This window comes from Triturus cristatus, chromosome 8 (assembly GCF_964204655.1).
Source record: "Triturus cristatus chromosome 8, aTriCri1.1, whole genome shotgun sequence".
NCBI lineage: Eukaryota > Metazoa > Chordata > Amphibia > Caudata > Salamandridae > Triturus > Triturus cristatus.
The window spans coordinates 160,566,421-160,585,346 of NC_140591.1; the positions used below are offsets into that span (position 1 = coordinate 160,566,421).

The window sequence follows — 18,926 nt, forward strand, 5'->3', positions numbered from 1 at the left end:
GAAGTCAGCACCCAGTGTGATGGCACCGCTCGCACCACCCTTGAGCCGGCCCTGACTAAAGTATTCCCATATATAGTTACATTTTCTGTAATACTACACTCGGTTATGGTAACACATATCAGATTTCTAAAAATATGTCATAGTGAAGTTACTTGATGCAAAGTTCTTCTGTGAACCCTGCAGGTCTTTACTATTGAGATTCTCAAGGGATTGAGAGATGGACTATTTGTTGTGTTCTTCAGTTCTTTTGTCTCTTGGGCCCTCCTGTGTTGCTAAAAGACCACTTTCCATAAATACAGTGAGGTCAGCTTTTAAAAGTTAAAGGTGTTACCTATTAACCTGCCTGGCAGAGATCTCTGCTTCTATAAATAGATTAAAAGTTGGATATTTCTGGCACATATGAAAGAAAGCTCCTTTCCTCCTCTGGCCCAGGCATGTCACAAGGCCACGAGACAGCACAAGAACAGGATACTTTTTTGTAAAGGAGGGTCAGTCAAGTACCCAGTGGACATTCCAGTTGACCCCCAGAGGCAATCAAGTGTCTTTTTTTCTTTTTCTGTGCTATGGGTTGTTTTTCCTAAAACATGCTTTGTGCCCCGGTGCAGTTACTTATGGGCATATCATCAATAAACTGCGATAAACATCACAGAGCGCACTTAGCGCTACTTTTTTTAACGCTGGCTATCGCCGGATTTGATCGCCAAGATAACGCGTTATCATCAATGCTTATCTCAACGGCGATAGAAAATCCGGCAATAGCGGCAAAATGAGGGAACATCGCTGGAAATCCAGCGATACAACTACAGCGCTAAGGGAATCCTTGGTGATAGGGAGATGTGGACTTAGGCTTAGAATCCACCTCCCTTTATGAATATAGCTAAGTCTGAAATTTTGCAGACGTTAGCTGATGGCGGTTAGCTTTTTATATCGCTATAGGTGTCCTGGGTCAGCTTGTTGATAGAGAGTAGTGCAGTTAGCGATATTTCCCATGTTGTTGTGAGAGGAAACGCCTTCTTTGCATCTCATTAGAGATGCGACGCGAGGCGTTAGTGGAACGGTGGCTGACACAAGGAAACACGCGCTGATGCCTATTAGCGTGTCCTGGCTAATAGTGAGGTAGTTCATTCACCGCTTTTCGGCCGGCGTTGTTAGGCTTGTTGATATGCCCCTTAGACCTGTACAAGTTACCCCAGTACTGCAGCATACCTGCCAACTCACACGTTGCCACCGTGTGCCACACGATATTGGCTCCCATCACACGGTCTCCCGGTGAAGAGCCGATATCAAATTGTGGCAGGGAAAACGAGCTGAAAACCACTGCAAATCTTGTTTTTCCAGCTCGTTTTCAGATACCCCACTTCCATAGAAGGCTGAGGAGCACCAGCCAAGTACAGTCTGCTTACGCTTTCAGTCTATTTCTGTTGTTTAGGAGAACTTTTTTTTTGTTTCCTGCACGTCTGTGTTTCTGCCCCTGTTTTTGAAATGTCACTTTACTTCCCCTGCTTCCAAGGTGTCGCTTACAGACTATGGCGTCTGATGAACCGTGCTTGCTGAATTTTCTGTTCTCCAATGCAGCAGCCATGGAATGGCTGTCATTTCGCTTGCACTTAAATGCCTGTTGAACGTCTTGCTACATGCACTGCATTCTAGAAAGAGTCTCATGTGACAATTTTCAATAATGCAGACTTGTCGTATATTGTTGGATTTTCTATACTTCTGCACCCATGTTCAACATATCTTGTTGTAGGCACCCCACTAAATATGGCCACACTGCGATCGAGAAGACTACTGATATGGAAGTGAGTTTGTTGTAAGAAAATGTATTCAGGTGATGAGCTCTCTAAAAGAAAAATGAGTCACCTCACCGGGTTAGAAATGCTATTCGAGTGTATTTTGACAACTTCATTATGACTTATTGTTGGGCTTGAAATTGGGAACAAGCTGCACATGCATCACGGAAGCGGCGCTTCATGTTAACCCATCATTGCGGCCGCACTGGGAGGATGCGCGACTTTCTTTTGCTTTCATCTCTTTTTTTGGGTTGACTGTGTGTTGTAAGCACTTCCCACACCTGAACAAGTTTTGCTTGATTTGATCAGTGTGGATCTCGCTTCACAGGTGCCGCACTTCAACTTCCATTATTGCGGTCACTGTGCGCCTTTTTCAATGTAATTCTGCATGTTGGCAACAATAAGCGCCCATACAAATGTATGTGAAAAGCAAAAATCTTCACAAATTAAGACACACGCTTTCGACCGTGAAAAATAAAAGGAATTCTTCAAGTGTTATTCTTCATGAGGCATGCATAGTTTTTGTATTTAACACATTTGGGAGCATCAGCAAAAGCAAATCAGTACAGAGGTGGAGTGGATTTGAGGTTGGAAGACAAAATGTACAACTTTATTTCCAAACAAAATAAAATGGAGGATTCCTTTGCCGAAAAAAAATGTACTCATTAAAATTGAACTGCGTAGATTATGAAGCTGGGGCACTGCTCTCTCCCTAGACTGCCTCTATCGCACAAAAGTTAAAGGGCCGTGCTTAGCGATAATTATATTATCGCAGGCTATCTCTGGTATTTATCGCCCTGGTAGCGCGTTATTAACAACGCGTTACTCAAGGGTGATAACAATTCCAGAGGTAGCGAGGTTATCGCCCTTTTGCAGGGAACATCGCTGGTTTTCCAGCGATGTTCCCTGCAAAAGGGTGATAACCTTGCTGATATGACCCACAGGGTCGTATCAGCAAAATCCACCCCCTATGTTAGGGATGGCTAAGTCAAGATTTTAGCAGACGTTAGGTTTTGGCGAAAACTGCAGTTTTCGCCAAAATCTAATGTGTGCTAAAATCATGTGAGCTGCCTTGTAAATATTGCGATGTAAACATCAGTGATATTTGCAAGGTAGTCCATCTTGGGTACGCCCCGTAACGCCCACTTTGCATCTCATTGGAGATGCAAAGTGAGGCGTTGGGGAAAAGGGTGCTAACCAGGGGTGGCTGGTGACATTTGAAAGTGGTGCATGATACCTTAAAAATGTTTTTCAACCCACACAGTTCTTGAAATCAACAGGAATGTTAATGGAGAAAACTGCAGAAGCTTTCTGAGTTCCAACGGATAGGACAAACTCCCTTTAAATCTAAAAGACACAACTTAAAAAACTGACAAATCCTTAAAAAACATCTATGGTACATTTGCTGTAATCACAGCCCAGCCTGTTGGCAAGTACTTGAAAATCTTGGAGTTATTAATGAATAAATGCATACGTTAATGCTAATATGAATAGATATCATCGTGGAATTTCTATTTTTTTTGGGTGTGCCATTATTTAGTAAACAAAAGTCGTTATTATGAAAGCAAACGTGGGCTTTGCTTAGGGGTGTTATGGAGTTTGGCGGGGGGCAGGGGGTATCGCCCCAGCTTCATCTTATTTTGGGTGCCTTCTTTAATCTGGAAGATGATGGTTGCCTCCACTCTACGTAATAGTTTTTCCAATTTAAAAAAAATAAAAAAGAGTTTAATAATTTCCCTGCACCGCTTTTTTATTGCTTCCTGTAAGAAATCACTTCATTGGGCGGGAGGCAGGCTTCAAGCACCATCGTTTCTAAACAGGACTCATGCTGTGTGGCGTGAGGGTTTATCGACAACACAGTGCACTCTGATTACACATGACATGACCACTACTTTTTTTAAAATTTTGTTTTATAAAACTTGACCCAAATCGGGTATCAGAGCGCTTTACGTAGCACCAGTTGTGTTACATGAGGATACATTCATTTTTGTTCGGCACGGGGAGGTTCAGCGTCATTGCCGAATGCCGAGAGCCCGAGAGTGAGACTCGAACCCGGTTCTCCAGATTCGAGGTCCACCACCACCCTAGCCGTTAGGCCGACTCCTCTACTACTTGCAATTGCAATTGCAAATACAATCTTACTGCCTCCTTCTAGAAGCCAGCCACTATGCGTGAAACTTTTAACTTAAAAGTTTCACGCATACTGGCTTAACTACTAATGGCGGGTTCCAGAGTCGGGGGTGGCCTACACCCCAAAAAGGCTCTTCAGTGGTGTTATAGGAGAGCTCCTGTGAGGGCAGACAGCAGCCTAGCGCGTGCAGGCTGAAGGGGCCTCCTCCCCAGCCCTTCCGAGGCAATGCACTCCGAGGCATCAGTATGTCCTGCTAAAGCGGCTTGGATCTCGCATTCCAGTGTGTTGCTAAATAAAGGTCTCCATGTGCTCCGTGAAGAACTGTGTGAGAGAACTGACATCTCTCTCGTTCTTTCAATCCATCTATCGCCCTTGAAACTCTCACACGCACATATTCTGTCTCTCTCTGTCACCAGAGCGCGGGGCTGGGCATGTTGAGCAAAGAATAATGCATGTGTCCGTACGCGTGTTTGTGAAATGACGGTGGCTGTCTGTGTGTTGTGTATTCGTGCGTGAGGGCGCCTGGCTGCAGATGTGTATAATGGTATGGATGGATGGTGTGCAATAGAGGGTATCTATGTATGTTGCTATGCATCGCGTTGTGCTTCTCTTTAAGGTGTTTATGTGATTGTGAGCATGGACGTTTATGGGCACTTTGTTTAAATCAGTGTGTGCATAATTGTGTGCAACGTGTATGTGTATACGTGTGAATGAGAGAGAGCACGTGTCAGTGAAAGTCTGTGTTCTTGAAAGTGTGTTTCAGTCTTCTTGGTATAAGAGTAGGTTTTCAGCTCCTTCCAAACTCCCTGCTAAGGGGATAACGTGTACCCCCTACCGTGGCCTCCTAACAGAAGGCTGCTCGGAGCTCCTTCCAGAAAGTAGTTCAATCTATAAACCCCATGTAGGAAGAACTCCTGCTTAGCAACCTTTTTGTGCCGTCTCCCTCCTACCTTCCACGAGTTCCCTCTCTCACCTCAGAGGAACACACCTGGGTTTAACTGTCACCCTCGACGACACCGGTCTGCCTATTGCCCCGTCGCAAATGTGCCCTTTTTCAAGCTAAGAACCTCCCAAACTCCTTTCTAAGGTGAAATACTCCTCTCTCTTAAAATGGACTCTTTCCTAGTTCCCTTCAAATGTGAGCTCCCTCCTAGCTCTGTCGTTTCCATATCTTCTTCCTAAGCATCGTTCCCGTCATACAAGGTCTCTCCCCAGCTTCCCCCTGGGTGAATCTAGGGACCAAGTGATCTTCCTGGCTGCCTCACTACAGCGTTCTCCTTTCTAGGTCCCGCCAAAAACGAGCTCCCTTCAAGGGCCATTTTGAGATGAACTCCCACAGGCCAGTCCAAGTCCACGTCTCCCAGTGCCTCGCTTTTCTTTCATATTGTAAACTCAACTGCAATATAGTAAATAGATTTATATCGCAGTTACGAATACGACCCCTAGCGACTCGCTAGGGGTCGTAACTGCGATATAAATCTATTTACTATTTGCAGTTGAGTTTACAATATGAAAGAAAAACAGATGAATATTAAAGATACATACTAGATTGTTCCTCTGATGAATGATGTGGTGACATTTTGCGACAGGGCAGCGAGGTGTTTCAGGGCCTGTACTACTCACCAATGGACAACCGTAGACCGACGTAGTCACGGGAGTCAGGGACAACACAACAACAATTGCTGTGGACAACGATTGTAGTCACGTCAGTCACCACCACACGAGTCGACACGACGGGTCCGGGAGAGCTGACACACTGTATGTACAGTACACGTACAGCAGTACACTGTAGTCACCGCCGCCACGAGGTGTGTATGGCAGACAGTGGCACCGTGCGTGATGACGCGACGGACTGCAGAGTGCGCTGCGCACCTCATGGCCAATCACTGTTCACTGTGTTCAGACATAAGCCACAGTGATTGGCCATAGTTGCGCTGCACCCAATGCAGTTTCTTCGTAGGCTGCCGCGAGGTGTCTGAGACTGACTCAGGCTCTCAGCCAATCCAGAGACGCTGCATTAGCAGCGCCTGCCCTGGATTGGCTAAAGAGCACGGATAGGGCTCGCCCATACCGAGAGACGGGGGCTGCTGCATGAGGCAACCCTCGGCCTCTCGGCCCCCTCCCTCTCAGTACAAGTAGTGCCTAGCTGGCTGACAGACAGTGTGGCAAATGCGCATGCTCTTGTTGGTCATGAGCCAAACTCGAGCATGCGCAAATTGCGAGCCTCTGTCAGTCAATGCATGGGTGAAACAACTGAACTGTCACTCAACCTTCTTAGTGCTCGCCCCCTGGCCCCACCCCCTTCATGTCCCGAATCCCGGCCGGCGGCCGCTACACTAAGCTACCAATTCAAATATTCATTGCTTCTGCAAGCACGCACCGCGTGCGTAGTGGGACAACGCCCCTGCGCCCCAATGGACGCACCGCTGCTGGTGCTAACATGCGATTATGCATGATAGCACCCTCTTGTAAATAGGGCGCTAGTTTTATCTCCGCTTTTTTGGCTTTGTAAGCCAAAAAAGCGGAGATAAAGCCCTTGTAAATATGCCCCTAAATTGTTAATCGTGTAGAAGCGTCTTTGTTGAAAACAATGTTTTTTTTCCATCAAAATCGGAATGAACATATTACACTCAGTATGGCACATGGTTTACGGCTACTGAAAAACAGCCAGGATTTTGGGCCCAAATTGTAAGTCTCACAATACTAATGTCCACAACGCCCATTAGATGAGAGCGTAAAAACTTAAAAGTCACTTAGAAGTCACTTCTCAAATTCACACACGTTTTCAATTTTACAAAGTACATAGGGGCAGATTTACAAGCCCCTTGCGTCACTTTTGCATCACTTTTAACATGGGAAAAGTGACGCAAAAGTGGCGCAAGGGGCTTGTAAATCTGCCCCATAGTATTTTTGCCCTGATTTATGCGGCATGCCTAGGTTACACATTTTTCGCTTTCAGACTGTTTATCCAGAAGAAATGTAATACAGAAGTGCTGTTGCAGCCGCCAAAAGGATTTATCTTTTTTTCCTCACAAACTGCAGTTTGGGGATTGTTAGCGGAATACAACGGCGTTTCATTGCTTCGCATTTGACTGCTAAATAAAAAAAAACCTAAGCTTTACTAACTCTATTCCTATCAATTGAAAATGATAGGCATGCCACACGCTTCACGGAACACGCACTTCATGTTGAACAAGTTATTTATCCCCATCATTGTGTCCTTTTTGGGAGAATTTGCGCCTTTTTTTAAATATTGTTTTTGGTGTTTTGTGTGTTTGTAAGTATTACAGACTACAAATAATTGGGGGATATGCTATGTGACGTCGCAATGTGTAATTAACTTTATGGCTTCGTGCCTTACAAAAACACAAGTGCAGCTCAAAACTATCTTTACTGGCATGCTGATGCAGTGCCTCGTGCATTTATGCAGGTCCGTTGCAAAACAAAGACGGCAAGAACTCTTCGTTCTTAGGCCATCTCTGGCTTCCATTCTGGCACCTGCTTCAGACAAAAGGTGTGCGTCGGCGACAAGCTTTCACTCTGCTAAAAGTTTTCCAAAGGCTACATTCACACTATAGTGTTTTACGAGTAGATGTACCAAATATCTAACCACCTTTTTTCTTCAATCTGGTCCCACAGATAATTCCTCATTCTAAGTCCTCTAGACTGTGCTGCTAGCTGCTTCCCTGGTCCCGTCTGTAACTAAAATCTCTTGCCAGTGTTGCAGCTGTGTCTGTTCCCAGTGGTAATTCATCATTCTGAATCCTCCAGGCAGGGCTGCAGCTGTGTCTCTGTTCCCAGTGGTAATTCCTCATTCTTAGTCCTCTAGGCAGTGCTGCTTCTCTGGTCCCAGTGGTAATTCCTCATTTTCAGCCCTCTAGACTGCGCTGCGAGCTGCTTCTCCGGTTCCGTCAGTAACTCCCCCATACTAAGTGCTCTAGCGCTAGCGAGTGCTGCTAGCTGCTTCTCTGGTTCCAGTGGTAATTCCTCATTCTAAATCATCTAGGCAGTGCTGCTAGCTGCGTTCTTGGTACCATTAGTAACTCCCCCGTTCTATGTCCTATAGGCAGTGCTGCAGCTGTGTCTCAGGTCCCAATAGTAATTCCTCATTCTAAGTCCTCTAAACAGTGCTCCTGCCAGTTGCTTCTCTGGTCCCGTCGGTAACCCCTTCATTCTAAGTCCTTTAGGCAGTTCTGCAGCTGTGCCTCTATTCCCAGTGGTAATTCCCCATTCTGAGTCCTCTAGACAGTGCTGCAGCTGCGTCTGTTCACATATCCACTACATTCCAAACCAAAATACATACACCAATAAAAAAAAAAATTCAAAACCGATTGCATTGCAAATGCTTGTTTTTTTGGGAGGAGGGGGTTGGGGGTTCAAAAGTGCCTCCTAGGTACTGCTCAGCATGATGCCCCGCCCCTTCAAGGGCCTGCCCCCTCCTCACACAGTGAAATTGTTCCGCAAGTTGGCAAGTATGCTGCACCTATGTTTGAAAATCTGCATTTCAGGCAGTCATTGAGGATCTAATTTTGCTCACAACGTTTTGGCAGAACCTTCCACAACTAGGAACGAGAGAGGTGTCCTGAAGGAGAAATGTAGGTGAACCTAAATCTGCAACAACAAATCGACGTCAGGCCCACTTAACATCAGCAGCGTCTGTTCCAACACAAGGCCACTTATGTACTTCTGCTGCTCAGGTAAGTCCTTCAATTTCCAGTTAATTGTCCTTTTGAAGGCATGTGTTAATGGATGTACCTTTAAGTAATTCAAAATGACAGTTTCGCTCTCGAGCAGCCGGAAGTGGCGGTCTCTGGCGACTCCTGCTTACGCAGCTTCATGAGTTCCCCTGGACTCTGCAGGGCTACATGCCGCTGGTGGTAGAGCACAGCAAGTGATGCAAAGCATAATGATGGGGCCCCGGCACAACATGGTGAGGGGCTCCTGAGATTTCCTTACCTCACAGATAATCATAAGCCTTGGCCAGGATGGAGCCCACCTGTGCCGCAGGGGCTACGGCGGACTGGGTTATGCCCCAGAGCACAGCCCCTTATTGAATCTCTCAGCGGGTGGAACCACATAGTTGTATGCTCCCTTCGCCCTACTGGCATCTTGTGCCTCAGGGTTGTCCAAGCTGAGGCTCTGGTCATTGGCCCATTGTCGTTCCTCATGGTGCACCCTACAGATTTTCAGGAGCAAAACCCTGAGAAGCCCTGCCCTGGGATCCCTTTAGCTTGAGTTGAGGGGACTTTCCTGAAGATGCTTCATGTCCCTGCCGGAGTCCATCGCCAGTTCTCACATTCCAGCATTCATGAAGTACAGCGTCCGTTTCATAAAGAAATCACTGGGTTTGTCCTTGTTGGAATAGTAGGCGTTCTTTAAATCTTGTTGGTCGGGACGTCAATTTGCAGGTATGGGGAAGGTAAAATCTCCACACCACATCCCATCCTCCTCCTAATCAGCCTCCGTTTGCTTTTGATTCATCTTTTGGGCCTCAGGCTGGTCAGTGGGTGCGGGTGGAGCATTCAACCGCCCCGTTGGCTACAGGTGGCAGCTCTGAATGGGGAATTGGGGGCAAGAGTTTGGAGTTTTCAGTTTCTTCAGGCAGGAGCGGCTTGAAGGTGCAAGCATCATCAGGAATACTGACGGCGACTGGAGTCTCCAGTTCTTTGGATAGTGAGGGGCAGATTTACAAGCCACTTGCGCCACTTTTGCGTCACTTTTCCCCTGTTAAAAAAGTGTGGCAAAAGTGTCGCAAGGGGCTTGTAAATTTGCCCCTGAGCATTTTACGGCTTTGGGTAAAAAAATCAGGCAACCAAGGCGGATCACGAGCGGATTTTCAGTCTACGGCCGGGCATTCGGAGCGGATGCCTGTGACCAATTGGAGGTTGTATGATGGGGGTGTTGGGGATGGGGGAATGCCTGGAAGTAGCAACACTGGTTTGGATTTATATGATGAGCAATTGGATTATGGGGATGATTTTGATGATTTGAAAAAAGGGATTTGGGGGAAGAACTTGTTGGTGGTAATGCACAGTTTATAATGCACGAGAATGTGTTTTCAAAGGGTGGGTCAGGGGCAACCAATGTTCTTCGTGTGTTGCAGAAGTCAGGAGCGGACAGCGCAACAGAACAAGAACAGCGACACTGTCATCGTCAGAGTGATGATCCCAAGGAATTTCAGAAACGCTCCGCTCAGTTACCGACCGGTAAGCCAAATTGGTGGGCCTCTTGGTCGCAACCTATGATTAGCAAGCGCAATACATGTTCTGTGGGTGTTGGTGATGCATCATTGTCTGATGACTTGGGGGTGATTTCTGGGGAGGGCGTGGGGAATGTGGTTGCGCAGGTTCCAGCTGGGGGTAGAGTTGCTGTGGAAAGCAAGGATACGAGTCAGGCTAAAAAGGTTGAGGAGTAAAGTAATTCTAGTAATGTGAAGGTGGACGAAGATAATAATACTCGTAAGAAGCTCCCTTATATGGGTATAGCAATGCCATTGGGGACACATCTTTCAGATAAGACAAAGAATAGGATTTGGCAGCATGAGTTTGTAGATGTGTTTAAACTACTTCATAGGGACATACTGGCTAAAGAAGAGGAATGGGAGCTTGCCAAACGTCCTCGGGTCCCCAAGAACATAGAGAATTGGACGTCAGCATTTTTGATATATGCAAGTGTATATTGCGAAAGACATCAAGACAGGGCGGTTGCCATGTTCAAATACATGGACATCATTCGTAAGACCCACAAATGCACTTTGGTGGATTTGCGTGGCTCAGCTACAATAAGGAATTTAGAGCCAGGGTCAGTATATTCCACAACAAACTTTGGGGTGACGTTGATGCTGAGCTTTGGCTTCAGTGGATGTCCTCTACCCAACCGCCTACAACGACTCATACAGCAAGTGGTTGACCAATTACATACCGGCCCTTTCTGCCTCACCCCACCCAAATCGGGTGGGTTGGTTTGGTAGAGGACAGTTTCCAGTATCCGGAGCCTGTTGGAATTTTAACCGGACTTTTTGCACCAGACAGTTCTGTAGATTCAAACATAAATGTTCTCAATGTGGGGGAAAACATGCCATCACACAATGTTTCACCAATCAAAGGTTTGGGGAACAGGGGAGATTTCAAAGGGGAAGGGGTACAGCATTTCAACCTATGCCAAAGGGCTCATACCCCAATTAGGCTGTCGATTCTTGAATCATGGCTGAGTGAGTACCCGGATGCAGAAGTTGCTTCCAAACTTTATTGGGGATTCAGGGACGGATTCAAGATTCTTTATCAAGGGCCACGGTATAATCGATGGGATGACAATCTTAAATCTGCCAAGGAGTCACCACAGATTGTGCAAAAGAAATTAAGAGACTAGTGGGTCTATTCTGGCAGAGTCCTCTTGCAAACTTGATTGTATCCCCCTTGGGCTTAGTACCCAAGAAAGTGGCTGGGGAATTTTGTTTGATTCACCATCTATCCTGGCAAGAGGGTCAATCCATTAATGATTTCATTTCCCCTGCTGATACTAATGTGTCTTATGCCTCAGTAGATGACGCTTGAAACTGGTAAGGATGGTTGGGACTGGGGCTGAATTAGCGAACAGCGATATTCAGTCAGCTTTTCGCTTATTACCGATACATCCATCTGATTTTGAGCTTCTGCGCATGTTTTTTAATGGAGCATTCTATGTAGACAAAGTTCTCCCTATGGGTTGCTCGGTGTCCTGTGCTCTTTTTGAGATGTTTAGTACCTTTTTGCAATGGTGCTTTACCAAGAGAAACAGACACAAGTATGTTTGTCATTATTTGGATGACTTTATGTTCATTGGAGCCGCACTTTCAGATCGGTGTAGCAGGGCCCTGGGCAATTTTCAGGACATGGCTAAGGAGTTGCGAGTCCCGTTGGCCCCAGAAAAGACAGAATGTCCCAGCACCAAACTAACCTTTCTGGGAATGGAAATCGACACACAGGATATGATAGCCCATTTGCCGGCTGAGAAGGTCCAGGAAATCAGGTCCTATTTGTTGAGTGTAATTGATAAAGATAAGATTGAGCTCAGGCAGGTTCAGCATTTACTGGGCTATTTAAATTTTGCCTGTTGGGTGCTCAGGGCAGGTAGGACTTTTTGCAGGCCTTTGGGGATGGCAATGTCAGGAGCGTACCTTCCTCACCACAGGATTAGAATTTCTAAGGCCATCAAGGAAGATCTTTTCATTTGGCTACAGTTTCTGGAAGATTTAAACAGAGTTTCCCTATTTTTTGTTGAGGACAATACCATTTGGCAGATTCAGCTCTTTTCAGATGCGTCAGGGGCCTATGGATTCGGTTTGTTTTGGGAGGGTCGCTGGTGTGCAGAAAGGTGGCCCCCTCATTGGCTTCAGCAAGGGCACAGTATTGCCTTCCTGGAATTATTCCCTCTGATTGTCGCTTTGCTGGTTTGGGAGGAAAACATTTTGGGATAGATGTGTGCTTTTTCATGTTGAAAATATATCTGTGGTAGATCTTATTAATAATTAAAGAGGTAAAGATCTACGTGTGTTACGCCTTTTACGGGTTTTCATGTTACAGAGCCTTAAGTTGAATATTGTTTTCAGGGCTAGGTACATTCCTGGCATCAACAATTCTATAGCAGACGTTTTGTCTCACTTTAATTGGCAGAAATTTCGCAGCTTGGCGCCAGGGGCAGACAGCCTCAAAACTCCGATTCCGCAGAGCACCTGGGTGCTGGGGGATTGAGGATCGTCGAATTAGTTGAAAAGCTACTTCCACCAGACAAAGCAATCAGCAGGCTTGAAACAAATTTTTAAGTTATGCAAAATCTCTGTTTTGGTGGGAACTTAGATGGTAACAAACGTTTCATTCTACAGTTTGTGTTAAATTTAATTAACAAGGGCTTATCTCACACGATCATTTTGGGGAAATTAGCTGGGATTTCATTTTATGGCCAATTATGGTGGGGTCAGGACCCGGTGGAGGATGTTCTGTTAAAAAAAAGGTTGAAAGGTTTAAGCAGAGAGCGTACCTATACATTGCCCTTACGTGAACCAGTTACTTTTGCTTTATTGCAACAGTTGTTGTTAAAGTTACCTTTTAGCTGTTATGATGATTGGGAGGTTTCTCGTTTTAGGTTATGCATGATTTGGCTATTTTTTGGTGCTTTCAGGGTTTCTGAATTTCTGGGCCTGCGTGATGAGGCTGGCATTCAGAGCAGTGAGGTTCAGTTGCATGAAAATAAACTAAGGATCTGGTTGAGGAGGTCGAAAACAAGCCAACTAGGCAAAGGCATGTGGGTTCACTTAAACAGTAGTGGGGTCATGGATTGTTGTCCTTTGAGGGAGTGGGAGTCATTCACTAAATCCCCTAGTTTCAGGCCTGGTGTAATTTTTTCTCACTTCAAAGGGAATAAGATTTCTAGCACCCACTTATTGGCTGTGTTAAGGAAGGCCTTGGTTAGGGTTGGAATGACCCTCTATTGTTTGGCACACACTCTTTTCGTATTGGGGCGGCTACTGAGGCGGCCAGGATGGGTTGGGATTGGGAGGACTCGCTATGTCAGGAAATGAAATTTTTTATTTGTCCACTTTTTTCCTTCCTAATTTTGTTTTTCTCTTTAGGTTGCATGAAGTGTTCATTGTTAACAAAAATGCGCACCTGGATAGTGGGACACTCTTTCATTAAATGGGCAGTACTCTGTGCTGAACAGCAGATATATGGCAGATCACTCGGACTTCCAAGCAAAGGGCACAAAGTATTCTGGAAAGGAAAAGGTGGTATGCGGTGGGCGGGTTTGTATCCCACTTTAAAGGAGCTGTCTTCTGCACGAGGCTTTCCTGACATTTTAATTATACACTTAAGTGAAAACGACTCAGTGCCCTTGTCGGGTTTATCCCTGATTGAGCAGATGAAGCTGGATCTTGCAGTTTTAAAGAACAATTGGGTGGGCACATGTTTGATCTGGCCAGAGTTCATATATAGAAAGCATTGGAGAGGCAAGTAACCACGCAGCTATTGAAAAGGCCAGAAGGAAGCTTAATTGGGCAATGAAAGTTTTTTGCCAAGCTATGGGTATTAAAGTTTTATCACACGACAATATTACAGGTGCTGAAGATCATCTATTCAGAGAGGATGGTGTTCATGTATCACAGCTGGGTCTAGCGTATTATTTATTAAAAATGAGGGATTTGCTGGCTAATTTTTGGAACGGAAATATATCGTGCAATAAAAGTGTTATGATATTTTTTCTTTCAGCAGCCAATTGGGTGGGGCCAGGAAAACTCTGTAGTTTTTCCTGGGTGGCGTTTTTTGGGGGTTTGGATAGTCTGGAGCGGGCTTATCCATCCCTCGGGGGTGGGGGCGGGGGAAGAAAGGTCAGTAAGCAAAGGAGGTGAAGGAAATGATGGGATTTTGCATTACATGGGGTGTATTTCTGCAAGTTTTGTTGGAACGATTTGGGATTCTTATGCTAAAATGTTTTTGGGTTTTGGTTGAAGCATAATGCAAAAAGGGGTTTTGATATGTCAATTATTGTTTATAGTCTTTGCATAAAGGCAGATAAGTTTTTACCTGTGTTAATAAAAGTGGCCTTTTCTGCTAAGATAATAACGGTGAGTGGATTGTGTTATTGCGCGATGGGGACCCAGGGAGAGCATGGCGCGAGCCGGTATCGCCCTGGGGTTTTTCGTGTGGTGGAACAATCCACGCGGCGCGATAGGTGCAGGTAGGTTGAGGGGCGGGACATGTAGGTAGGTGATAAATAGGAGTGCTTTTGGCAGGAGAACACTTCGGCGGTGAAGAATAGCAGTGACAGTATTCTTTGACCCACCCACCCTATAAAAAATAAATTAAAAAATGTTTACGTCACTATAAGACAGGTAAAAGTATCCCCTGAAAAGTTTCCTTGCTAGTTAGGCATTTTTTGTGGGGTTTGGATAGTCTGGAGCAGGCTTATCCATCCCTCGGGGCTAGGGGCGGGGGGGGGGGGTCAGTAAGCAAAGGAGGGGAAAGGAAATGAGGGGATTTTGCATTACATGGGGTGTATTTCTGCAAGTTTTGTTGGAACTATATGGGATTCTTATGCTGAAATGTTTTGGGGTTTTGGTTGAAGCATAATGCAAAAAGGGGCTTTGATATGTCAATGATTGTTTATAGTCTTTGCATAAAGGAAGATACGTTTTTACCTGTCTTAATAAAAGTGACCTTTTCTGCTAGGATTATAATGGTGAGTGGATTTTGTTATTGCTCAATCACTCGTTTTTCACGACCATGGACAAAGCGACCCCTCAGCCGGCTCTACTCCGATTCTTGGCCTGCTTGGATCATCCTAATCAGGGATGTCGTGGCGATTGCGTTCCTGCCACAGAGACCTCGCCCAAAGCCGGCTCATTCTATAATGCCTTATTTAATTTTCCCGGCAATTTAGCTCCTTCCAATTGTGTGCAGCTCGTTCTAATCACGTGGATCTATGGACCTACTTCTCACGCCGATTCATTCTCCCAATTGGGTAACTATTCTGAGCTCCCACCCAGCACTGCTCAAACCCCTGCCCCTGGCACCACATTTGGCACCCTACTCAAGCGCTACTTGTCCTCTGTTTCTTCCAGTTCTGGATTTACAGCGACCCCACGGCTCATATCCTCTGGCATAGTGATACAACCAGATTGATTCATTTCGCCATCATGCATGCCTCATCCTTGCTCATTCCAGGTAATTGTCTAGCACCTGGACCCTCATTCTTCAATTTCTTGCTTTTATTGGGCCACTTTCCCGCTTACCCCAATTTCCTCTCCCTTCCCCCCCCCCCCCCCCTGTATACAGCACTATTTTTGAAACTCGTGACCATAGTCCTGATGATGACCTGAAAACAATCAGGTTGAGACGCCATGGACTACCCAGCATAGCACTTTGGCGCAGTTGTGGTCGATTAATTTACACCAAATTCTACATACCATATTGTATATATTTATCTTGTAATTTTGACCACTTTGTAATTCTCCTTATGCCTTGCGCCGTTAATGCTATTACTTTTCACCTCTGTGTCACTGCGCCGCTCACATTCACTAGTATGTCCAGCGCTCACTTGTGTGTTATGGTCACTGTATATTAAATTGTACTGTAGTGCTGACATAACTACTTACAAATAATAACTTCTTCACCCTAGCCTATCCGTTGTGGTCTCCCTTTCTTTGTCCCCCTACCCTATGTGATTTATCTCACTGTTTTTATTGCCCCTGTCAATGATTTCCAGCTGAGACATTGTTGTATGATACAAACTGCGCCCGGTCTCACCTGGGTTAACGGGTTTACTCCTGAAATTTCTCCTCACATGTGCAGCCAGCAGCATGGTCGGAAGCAACTCAAGACCTGGCTGTTCGAGCAGTAGCGGACCCCCCTCCCCCAGCGCCTTGAGACCCTCTGGGTGAGTAGTGCGCTATATAAATGCTTTGATTGATTGATTGTAATGACTTTGTGGATTCACAAGTCATACACGGAGGCATATTGGTTGGTCTGTTGGATGCTATCTGTTGCTGTAAACAAAGAGAAGACCAAGAGTTTGGCTGGGGGGGGGTCCATGGGACCCCATTTACCCTCGCCAGAGGGCTGCCATCAGGGGGCGCACTGACAGTGTCAGTGCTCCTCCTGACACCTTCTTTGCCTCTGCATCTAAATTTTGGCACGGGTGCAGAGGCAAAGGGATTCCCTCATTTGCATTGGGTCAATCCCCATGCAAATGAGGGAACACCCTCTGAAGATAGCACTGGCATTTTGTGTGCACCAGCGCTATCTGTATTACAGAAGGGGATGCACAAGCATCTGTAGCCCCTTTTGTAATGCCAAAGTGCCCCAGGGTACTCCTGTTGCGCCCCGGGGGCACTTCCATAATACAGCCCCAGGGACCATATTACACATACGATGCTCTTTTCTCGATGGCGTCGGGCTCAATCAAGGAGTTTGGTGGGGTCCATTGGATCCATTATCCCTCTCTCCAGACGGCTGCCATCAGGGGGCGCACTGACAGTGTGCCACCTTTTAGGTGGTGCACTGTCAGTGCTCCTTCTGACAGCTTCTTTGCTTCTGTGCCCGCATTTAAGATTTGGCACAGGCAAAAGCATTCCCTCATTTGCATGGGGTCATACCCACATGCAAATGAGGATACGCCTTCGGAAGATAGTGCGTACGCATTATGTGCGCCAGCGCTATCGGTATTACAGAAGGGGCCGCACAAGCGTCTGCGGCCCCCTTCTGTCAAACCAAAGTGCCCTGGGGGCGCGCAAAGCGGGCACAAATGCCTGTTGCGTCCCCGGCACCTTATATAATATGGCTCCAGAAGCGCTATGATTCCTGCCTCTCCCCCAGCTTTGATCGCATTATGCATTGTTTTATCCATTGCCAGGCTTCTCCCTGTGCCAAAACTGCGCTAGTGCAGTGGGTAGGGACTCATTACCTTTGTGTTTCATGACACATGCAATAAATCTGTCTACAGTTATACAAACTTGGTCAGGCTGGAGACATTGTAGATACCCTAAAGCCTCTTTGCACTTTCTAATGTTTAAAATCCTCATAAGGCGCTTTATTATGCTAATTCTGTATTCTTTATAAAGAAAAAAAACTTGTGCATTTGAGATGGGGGCATAACTGAATTGTATGGGCACGGAGCCAAACCTTTTTGTGAAAACTTCGGAAGACACGAAAAAGTGGGCCAGGCCAAGTCTAAACCTTAACAGAAGAAATCTCTGGTGACAGGGCACTTTCAGCAAACATGGCTCTATGCTAGATGTAGTGCACAAAGGAAAAGACATCCTCACCAAACCCTTCTTCTGCTCACCCTCTCAGCTCCTTTTGGCTGTCAAGTGCAGTAGCTTCCCCCCTTTTACCAGTAAGCTGGCCTGGCGGTCAATGGGCATCGGATCAGTAAACAACTCTATCCTACCTATCGATCATAACTCGTTCTTCCCATAGTGCAGCCACTTGATCTTGTGTGCCCCTGGTAAATTTAAACAATCATCGATCACTGACTGTGTCAGGGCTGCCCCAGATCTGGACCAAACTGAAGCCACAGTGACGTAGGTGCGATCCTTTCTTCGTCCCCCAAATACTGCAATCCTAATTCCTCGGGCATTATTAACGAGGGAATGTTGCTAGGGAGGGACAATAGCCTGAGCGAAACATTGTTTTCACTGATCTGTAATGGAGAATAGTCTTTTATCCCCTATACACCAGCACCATAAGTGGCTATTGCTATTTGCCCAGCTTTATAGATGGTGAGTGCTACATCCAAAGGCATAGACCCTAGTTTAGAGCCAAGCTCAACAAGCATTTGCAATGCAATAGGTCTCGCATTTGCGAGAGTTTAAGTATTGGTATTGTAAATGACAATGCATTTTATTTATCTGCTTTTATAATTAACACATAAATAAAAGGCATTGTCATTTACAATGCCAATAGCTCAAACTCTTGTAAATGTGAGACATATTTCATTTCAAAGAAGCGTCCGCCATTGCCACCAGGCTGCTTGGAAAGTGAACGCATTCATGACGCGCTAAATGTTGCAGGAAAGCATGTCCTGCGTGCAGTAGGAGAAATTCATTAAAGATAATAGTGCTTACAGACCAAAATAAGACACTACCATGTAACAACACAAGTAAAAGGGCCAGTCCTCATGGAAAGTTCCAAATGAAGACAAGGCGGTACTAAGGAGGGACTAACAAGCCTATTAAACCCAGCTTACAGTACAAAAATGCAAATTTAAAAAAAACAAAAAAAAACTGAACTGGAGCATCATGTCATGCATGCACCTGTGGAATATGGCAATTATATCCAAAATTGAGCTGATTAATATATTAGCTTTATCAAGTTCTGGACCGATTTATTATCTACCACAAGCCCTAGATGGGAGAGGAAACGGGACTTGTAGGGTCTAGTTAAACAGACCAGGGTGAATTCCAATTTAGCCAACAATCTTAAAAGCGTACATCTTTCCAGGTCAATGCACGAGCAGCACTTTCAGGCCCATCT

General features: G+C 45.7%; 1 long non-coding RNA gene across 1 annotated transcript; it reads left to right on the top strand.

Moving 5' to 3' along the window:
• The first annotated feature begins 8,521 nt into the window (after window positions 1–8,521).
• On the top strand, window positions 8,522–14,085 carry LOC146801748 (uncharacterized). Its single transcript, XR_014968067.1, has 3 exons — window positions 8,522–8,618; window positions 10,025–10,127; window positions 13,529–14,085. It is a non-coding gene; the product is annotated as an uncharacterized LOC146801748 (long non-coding RNA).
• The last annotated feature ends 4,841 nt before the right edge of the window (window positions 14,086–18,926 follow it).